A 9,415-nucleotide genomic window follows, 5' to 3' on the forward strand; every position below is an offset into this window, starting at 1 on the left:
GACCATGCATTGCTTCTGTGGTATTGCAAAGGCAAAGACAAATGCTTCCAGCCATCCATTGCACTAATGGATTGGTCATCAGCTGGCTGTCTATGTCCCGCATCAATATAGACCAAAGTACAGAGGGTTAGGCTATGCTATTGTGCACCTACCTGATGCATCAGAAGGTGCGAGGCCCTTGCTAAATTCTGTGCACAGACTTTGAGATCTATGCTTTAGACTGTATCTAAACCTGCTCCAACATGGACTGACATTCTGGCCTACTTTCAGCCGATGCGACTTGTCTGTCGCTGAACAGTCGCTTTTTATGTATTCAGCACCTATGTATAATGTTGTAAAAAGGCTCTAGAAGCTAAAGTCGCAGAAATGTCACACATATTTGGCCTGCAACTTTCTGTGCGACAAATTCAGACAGGAAAAATCAGTATAAATCCTTAGAAAATTATCCCCCAGTGTCTCCATCTGCTGGCGGTATTGAATAAGCATTGCTGCACTGATGGGGTATGCATTAGACGAAAAAAAAGAAGAAAAAGAAGAATAATACGCCCAGAAAAGAGGCGAAAAGGAGAAAAACGTAAAAAAACGTGAAAAAAAAGTAAGAGGAAGAGAAGGGAAAAAAAGGTGGAAATGGGTTTAAAAGGGATTTCGGCGGAGAAATATATATATATATATATATATATATATATATATATATATATATACGCGCACACACACACATATATATAAACGTATTCTCCGTTGAGATATTGCAGCCGCTGCTGTGTCCAGGCCCAGGAGCCTTAGCACTGTGCTGTGATGTCACTCAATACCACTGACATCACTAGGTGTAAACAACATCTCTCCTTTGCTGTGTATGTGACTATGGAGCTGTTTGGTGATGTCGTCTATTATGGCCTTCATAGAAGCAACAGGAGATTGTTGCATCCATCTAGAACCCTCAGAACTACAGTGCTATGATGTCACTCACTTCCACAGGCCTTGCAGAGTGTAAACAACAACAACCCAGCTTTGTTGTGTATGTAACCATAGGGATTTGTGATGTCACCTAGAACCTTCACAGCAGCGACAGCTTTATGAGGAGCATCAGCACTGCTCTGCCTGAGCAGAACCATCACCGCCATAGGTTGTCAAATAACCCGGATTTAACCCACACAGGTAAGTCCAATGGGGTGCAGGCATGTCCTCTATGCTTACAGCTTCCCGTGGGTGTTGGTTTGATACCGTTTGGGGACAGCCAAGGAGGCATCTGCAGGCAACAAAGGTAGGTGTGTGCTTGTGTGTGTGTTTCCTATGCAGATCCTAAGCCCAGTGTCACATGCAAGTAGGAGGAGTAAGAAGGGTTCCTGGCAAATCCGGGTTATGGATTGCATTTAAAAAGGCCCCGTGGGAGTGCAATGGGCCCCTGTCTTGCTGCTTAGCAATAATGGTATGGGTTTAGGTTCTGCTGTGTGTACTGGTGGTTGACTGCCCCCCAGCCCAGAGTGTGCATGGAAAATTGTCTGGCAGCCTCCCTGACAGCAAGCAGTGATAGTGCCCATGAAGGGGACCTTGTTGGGCCCGCCCCTTTCACGGTTATCGCTTCTCGGCCTTTTGGCTAAGATCAAGTGTAGTAATACAGGAGATCTGGTCAGAAGGTACTCGGGTACCCCTCTCCTCGGCCTTGTGGGATCGCCCAGGTTTATTGCCTGGGCTTCACCCACTTGTTGCTATTGGGGAGAGGGCCTAGTCCCAGGGTAACGAGTAGCGATCGCCTCTCAAGACCTTCGGGTGGAGAGAGGTTAGAACCATGGATGATGATCCGGATCCAGGTTCTGTGCCGGCATACGCAAGGATCAAAAACACCGTGAGAGTCATTCTCACGGATGATACCAAAAGGGCGGACGATTTGAAATTCGTAGTAGAGGACGTGCTCGGAGGAGTTTTCGGAATACAGAAGGGCGAGATATTGGCAATCCAGGACTACCCGAAGCGTAAAATTTTTGATGTGACGTTCACACAAAATGGCATCCACAGAGATTTTGTTACCAGAGCTGCTGCGAGTAAAGACAAAAAGCTTCAGGGTGTCCGGATTATTGAGCACGTTCTAGACGATATTAAGCTGGTGGTAGTAAAGATGTATTCCCCTTTCGCCAACCTACACGATGTTGAGTTGTTTTTACAAGTCTATTTTAGTAAGGTTGAGTGCAGAGGAAAAATCATGAACAGCTGTGGCATCTGGACATCTAAGTGGAGATTTCAGGTTACATGCAAAAAAGATGACAGATTGCCAGGGGGAATACAACTACCACCAGCTCGTTTTAAAATAAATAATATGTGTGGCGACCTCTTTTATGCGGGGATGCCAAGCTACTGCAGGAAGTGTCACAGATATGGACACACAAAAGAAAACTGTGAAAGTACATGCAAAAAATGTGGTAGCACACAGCACGAGACAGAGAAATGCACAAGAGGAGGGAGGTGCAATTTCTGTCAACAATTCGGTCACCTTTTCTCCTCTTGTCCCCACAGACATAGGACGGAGCAGCAGTGGCAACCCTGGAGGCAGCAAGGACAGCAACCGGGACACCAGCCGAGGCAAGCAGAGCCAGTGATTACCCCCCCACAAGAGGTAAGCGGTGAGATGGAGAAGGAGAAAGACCCCCCTCAGGCAAAAGGAGGGGACCCTAAAGAGCAGAGGATGGCCAAAAAACGTGCAAGTGGTGAAAAAACTGGCCCCCAGGAGCATGCTGGGTTAAGAGAGGAGCAGAATCCGCTCCTCAGCAACCTCTGGCTCAGGGTCCCCCTGAGAGCGATGATCCGGGTGGAGAGGTGAAGGTTAAAAGGCGGAGGGGCTCCAGAAGACTCTATTCGGAGGCGGTCCAGGGGGAGCCGATGGAAGTACCTGCGGATGCAGGGAACCCAAGTGACGTTCCTCCACAGGTCCCCATAGGGGATACCCCCCCCTCCTCCCTGCCAGGAGGAGGTTTCAGGGGTGACCGTCTCTGAGGTACCAGAGACGGAGCTAAGTGAACACCCGACCCCTATGGAGGGGCAAGAGGTGGAAGAACCCAATGAGTCTGGAGCCCTGATTGCCAGGATGCCCGAGAACAACTATGCCTCAATCAAGATGGAGGAGGGGGGTCGGCTGAGTGATGGTGCCTCCTCTCCTGCTTCCTCTATGCGTACAGTTGAGTCAGATTTTGGGGGGTATGAGGCTTCGGAGGGGGAATCAGAGGTGTAAGACGTTTTCTTGTACATTCCCATGGCTGAGTTGTCCGGTCTGTCCTTGAACGTGAGAAGTGTGAGCGCCAGAGTAAGAAGGGTTGCCCTATTTAATTACTTGTCGGTTTTTGCTGCTTCCGTCCTTTTCCTGCAGGAATGTGGCATCCCGCACAGATTAAATTATAAAGAATATGAAGATGATTGGGTGCACGGTCCATCAGTCTGGTCTGGATCAAATGAGTCCAGATCAGCAGGGGTCGCCATACTTTTTAAAGGGAACGTTTTAATTGAGAGTTTTAACGAAATTTTACCAGGCAGAATTTTATTGGTCAGCGCTTTTATTAATGGTATTAAATGGCAGTTTTTAAATTTTTATGGTTCTCCTGATAAGAATGAAAGAATAAAAATGTTGGAGATTTTACCCCTTTTTATTAACAATTCTAGTCCTCTTGTTTTATCAGGTGATTTTAATTGTATTTTAAGGGGAGAACGCCGTTTTTCGAACGCAGTGAGTAGGAACTATGATAAGACGTCTTTTATGTTAAAAAACTTGATTTTAGATTTTAATCTCACTGATGTTTTTAAAAAATGTAATTTTAACGTACCAGAGGAAGACGGTGTTACCTGGAGCAATGCAAGCTGTAGCTCCAGGATAGATTTTATTTTTTGTTCTTATCAAGTACTGCCTTTTAATTGTGATCTTTTTACCAATGTTTTTTCTGACCATAAATTATTGTATTTTAAAGTTAAAAGTGATTTTAAAAGGAGAACTGGTAGGAATGCCTGGAAGTTAAACGTGTCCCTTTTAGAAGATCCGCAGGTTTTATCAGATTTTATCACCTTTTACAAGGAATGCAGACGAGTAAAAGACCCCAACACTCCCACCAGTATCTGGTGGGAAAAAATGAAACTAAAAATAAAAGAATTTTTTATCCGTGTTGGGGTTAGGAAAGCTAAAGAAAAACGTGAATTTTATAATATCCTAAATACTCGTCTGCAAACCCTGTACAAATTCAGAGCACATGGGATGGAGGTGGAGAAGGAGGTACATGATCTTAAAAAAGAAATAACTAAGTGCCTGGAGCAGAAAGGAAAAGAAATTATCTTTAGGTCTCGAATACAGCATCTTGAGGAAAACGAGACCTGCTCCAGGTATTTTTTTAAGAAAATACATGAAAATAGAAGGTTAATAGAAAACATTGAAGGAGTGAATGATGTACAGGGTATTTTAATAAAGGTGCAAGAGTTTTATACTGATCTTTTTAATGTAAAACACATTGATGAATGTTTTATGAATGACTCGTTAAAGGAGATCACCAATTTTTTAGATCCTGTCTCACAGTCTTTTTTATTGCAGAATATTTCAGAGCAGGAGATTTTAGAGACCGTCAAGAGTTTTAAAACAGGTAAAGTGCCTGGGCCGGATGGTATACCCATTGAATTTTATGTTACTTTTTATGGTATTTTAAAAGAAGATTTGTTCTCCCTTTTTACGGAAGTCTTTAAGTCTAAAATCCTCCCAGGCTCATGGAAGAAGGGTGATGTCTCCCTGCTATTCAAAAAGGGAGACCGGTCGGAACTCAAAAACTGGAGACCAATCACCCTTCTGAACTGCGACTATAAAATAATGGCGAAACTGTGTGCTAACCGCTTAAAGAACGTAATCCATAAAATAATTCATACAAACCAAGTCTGTGGGGTGCCTGGGAGGAGTTTATGGGAGAACCTAAACCTTTTAAAGGATGTAATTAGCGACACCAAATTAAGAAAAGGAAAGCTGGCGGTTTTATCCATAGATTTTGAAAAAGCTTTCGACAGGGTGTCACATTTTTATCTTTTTAAGGTTTTAGAGAAAATGGGTATACCTGATGGCTTTTTATTGTCTCTTAGAGCTTTTTATGATAACTGTACTAGTAAAATTTTAGTAAATGGTTTTAAGACACAGGGCGTGATTTTAAATTCCGGAGTGAAGCAGGGGTGTCCCTTGTCCCCACTACTCTTCATTTGCGCAATAGAGCCTCTTTTATGTACAATACGAAAGGATAAGCAGATCCATGGAGTCCCCCTGCCAGGAGGAGGGGGACTAGAGGCGAAGGTAGTGGGGTACATGGACGATGTTGCGGTGTTTTGCAGGGACACCCCATCGCTTCAGAAGACGCTAAAACAGATTCAATATTTTAATTGTGCCTCCGGTTTTAAAGTCAATTTTAACAAAAGTAACATTTTAAACATAGGCGGAATGCCTGTGTATGATGTGCCCGTCCCTGTGTCTGAGTCGGTGCAGATTTTAGGTGTCTCCTTTGACGAGTCTAATAATGGTTTTAATAGCTGGGACTTGGTGGCTCAAAAAATAAATAAGAAAATATGTATGTGGAACATGCGAGAACTTACAATGGAAGGGAAGGTTTTAATTACAAAAATGGTGCTTTTACCTATTTTATTGTATTTAAGTCTGGTTTTCCCACCCCCCGAAATGGTTCTAAAGAAAATAACAAAAGCTTGTTTTACTTTCTTTTGGAGTTCTAAGAGCGAAAAATTAAAGAGACAAATTGTGATAAAACCGAACTCCAGGGGCGGTAAGGATTTTCCAGATTTTAAAGCTTTCCTTTTAATAAAGTTTTTTAGCATGTGTTTTACTACTGTTTTTAAAGATAGCTACTGGTCTTATTTTGTTCGTTTTAATACTGGTTATTTTATGCGGAGGAACGGCTGGTTTTCTACAGTTTTAAGTTGCCCTTATTCTTTGAATTTACCCCCTCAATACATGATTTTAGGAAAAATTTTAAACTTATATAATTTTAAAGGTAAAAGGGTTCAGGATCTGTGCAATAGCAAAAAACTACTAAAGGAAATAAAAGAAACCAGTACCGTGACTCCCATCAAAAATTTTAACGAACAGAAGTGTATACAGATTTGGAAGATGTTGAGTATTAATTATCTTTTTAATTCACAGAAGGACCTGGCCTGGAGCTGCGCACACGAGTGTCTTCCATGCCGGGCATTCCAGCACCGAAGAGGATTATCCAACTCTGCAACCGGCCCGAGGGAGGGATGCCGACAAGAGGAGACCGTGCACCATCTAATATGGACTTGTTTTTACTCGCAGAAAATATGGACAAAGATACTCCCTCTGGTAAAAAGGATAACTGGACTAAAAGACTTAAATATTGCAGTGGTTTTTTATGGTTGCCTGGAATGCCCAACACGGACTCAAGAGACTATTGCATGGAAGATCATAAACTGTGTGAAGGCAGCTCTGTGGAAGGCCAGGAATATTTTATTGTTCAAGCATGAGGTTTTATCTGTGAAGGACATTTTATCTATCTGTTTTTATGAAATGTACCAGTACTATCTTTTAGACAAGAAGAGATTTCCGCTTTTATCTAGAAAATGGTTTTTAAAAGAATGGAATTCTATCTTGTAAAGCCACCAAGTGCCCATTTTATGTTTTAATATGTTGTAAATATGTTATTTATATGTAACTGTATTTATTGACATATTTGCACAACTTTGTTAACATTATTTAATTTTTAATAAAGTTGCCCCCGTAAGGGTAGTCAAGTTAAAAAAAAAAAAAAAATCTGTTCTTATCAGTTTAATATCTGATACGTCCCCTATCTGGGGACCATATATTAAATGGATTTTTGAGAACGGGGGCCGATTTCGAAGCTTGCTTCCGTCGCCCTATGCATTGACCCGATATGGCAGTATCTTCGGGTACAGTGCACCACCCCCTTACAGGGTTAAAAAGAAAGATTCCTACTTTCATTGCTACCTGCTTGCTGGCTAGCCAGCTAGCCAGCCCTGTGGGCCTTGCTGCTGCTGCAGCCAAAAAACAAAAGGTGGTGCTGCTGCTGCTTCTGCTGCTTCTGCTTCTGCTTGTGTCTGGCCCCTGTTGGAGCGTCCAGGCACAGGACTTCTGCTGCTGCTGACTAAATGGCCTCCTTAATTGGATCATTTGAGTAGCCAGCACACCTGTGCAGGTAGGGCATGACATGATAGGCAGCTGCCTTGATAGCGGGTGGGTGCTGAATGTTCCTAATTGACAAAATAAGATTAATGCTTATGAAGAAATATAAAATCTCATCCCTTCCCCAATATCGCGCCACACCCCTACCCCTTAATTCCCTGGTTGAACTTGATGGACATATGTCTTTTTTCGACCGTACTAACTATGTAACATAACATGGGGGGGGGGTCTCCTGGCTGTTCACACAGGTGTGTCATTGCTGTACATTGACCATGCATTGCTTCTGTGGTATTGCAAAGGCAAAGACAAATGCTTCCAGCCATCCATTGCACTAATGGATTGGTCATCAGCTGGCTGTCTATGTCCCGCATCAATATAGACCAAAGTACAGAGGGTTAGGCTATGCTATTGTGCACCTACCTGATGCATCAGAAGGTGCGAGGCCCTTGCTAAATTCTGTGCACAGACTTTGAGATCTATGCTTTAGACTGTATCTAAACCTGCTCCAACATGGACTGACATTCTGGCCTACTTTCAGCCGATGCGACTTGTCTGTCGCTGAACAGTCGCTTTTTATGTATTCAGCACCTATGTATAATGTTGTAAAAATGCTCTAGAAGCTAAAGTCGCAGAAATGTCACACATATTTGGCCTGCAACTTTCTGTGCGACAAATTCAGACAGGAAAAATCAGTATAAATCCTTAGAAAATTATCCCCCAGTGTCTCCATCTGCTGGCGGTATTGAATAAGCATTGCTGCACTGATGGGGTATGCATTAGACGAAAAAAAAGAAGAAAAAGAAGAATAATACGCCCAGAAAAGAGGCGAAAAGGAGAAAAACGTAAAAAAACGTGAAAAAAAAGTAAGAGGAAGAGAAGGGAAAAAAAGGTGGAAATGGGTTTAAAAGTGATTTCGGCGGAGAATATATATATATATATATATATATATATATATATATATATATATATGCGCACACACACACATAGATATAAACGTATTCTCCGTTGAGATATTGCAGCCGCTGCTGTGTCCAGGCCCAGGAGCCTTAGCACTGTGCTGTGATGTCACTCAATACCACTGACATCACTAGGTGTAAACAACATCTCTCCTTTGCTGTGTATGTGACTATGGAGCTGTTTGGTGATGTCGTCTATTACGGCCTTCATAGAAGCAACAGGAGATTGTTGCATCCATCTTGAACCCTCAGAACTACAGTGCTATGATGTCACTCACTTCCACAGGCCTTGCAGAGTGTAAACAACAACAACCCAGCTTTGTTGTGTATGTAACCATAGGGATTTGTGATGTCACCTAGAACCTTCACAGCAGCGACAGCTTTATGAGGAGCATCAGCACTGCTCTGCCTGAGCAGAACCATCACCGCCATAGGTTGTCAAATAACCCGGATTTAACCCACACAGGTAAGTCCAATGGGGTGCAGGCATGTCCTCTATGCTTACAGCTTCCCGTGGGTGTTGGTTTGATACCGTTTGGGGACAGCCAAGGAGGCATCTGCAGGCAACAAAGGTAGGTGTGTGCTTGTGTGTGTGTTTCCTATGCAGATCCTAAGCCCAGTGTCACATGCAAGTAGGAGGAGTAAGAAGGGTTCCTGGCAAATCCGGGTTATGGATTGCATTTAAAAAGGCCCCGTGGGAGTGCAATGGGCCCCTGTCTTGCTGCTTAGCAATAATGGTATGGGTTTAGGTTCTGCTGTGTGTACTGGTGGTTGACTGCCCCCCAGCCCAGAGTGTGCATGGAAAATTGTCTGGCAGCCTCCCTGACAGCAAGCAGTGATAGTGCCCATGAAGGGGACCTTGTTGGGCCCGCCCCTTTCACGGTTATCGCTTCTCGGCCTTTTGGCTAAGATCAAGTGTAGTATCTGTTCTTATCAGTTTAATATCTGATACGTCCCCTATCTGGGGACCATATATTAAATGGATTTTTGAGAACGGGGGCCGATTTCGAAGCTTGCTTCCGTCGCCCTATGCATTGACCCGATATGGCAGTATCTTCGGGTACAGTGCACCACCCCCTTACAGGGTTAAAAAGAAAGATTCCTACTTTCATTGCTACCTGCTTGCTGGCTAGCCAGCTAGCCAGCCCTGTGGGCCTTGCTGCTGCTGCAGCCAAAAAACAAAAGGTGGTGCTGCTGCTGCTTCTGCTGCTTCTGCTTCTGCTTGTGTCTGGCCCCTGTTGGAGCGTCCAGGCACAGGACTTCTGCTGCTGCTGACTAAATGGCCTCC

General features: G+C 43.6%; 1 non-coding gene and 2 pseudogenes across 1 annotated transcript; all 3 read left to right on the top strand.

Annotated features, from left to right (window-relative positions):
- Positions 1 to 1,574: 1,574 nt before the first annotated feature.
- LOC130340641 (U2 spliceosomal RNA) lies at positions 1,575 to 1,707 on the top strand (annotated as a pseudogene).
- Positions 1,708 to 6,724: 5,017 nt separating this feature from the next.
- Positions 6,725 to 6,934, top strand: LOC130340627 (U2 spliceosomal RNA; annotated as a pseudogene).
- A 2,078-nt stretch (positions 6,935 to 9,012) lies between these two features.
- LOC130340693 (U2 spliceosomal RNA) lies at positions 9,013 to 9,203 on the top strand. Its single transcript, XR_008880766.1, has one exon. It is a non-coding gene; the product is annotated as a U2 spliceosomal RNA (small nuclear RNA).
- The last annotated feature ends 212 nt before the right edge of the window (positions 9,204 to 9,415 follow it).

This window comes from Hyla sarda, unplaced genomic scaffold, assembly GCF_029499605.1.
Source record: "Hyla sarda isolate aHylSar1 unplaced genomic scaffold, aHylSar1.hap1 scaffold_598, whole genome shotgun sequence".
NCBI classification, from domain to species: domain Eukaryota; kingdom Metazoa; phylum Chordata; class Amphibia; order Anura; family Hylidae; genus Hyla; species Hyla sarda.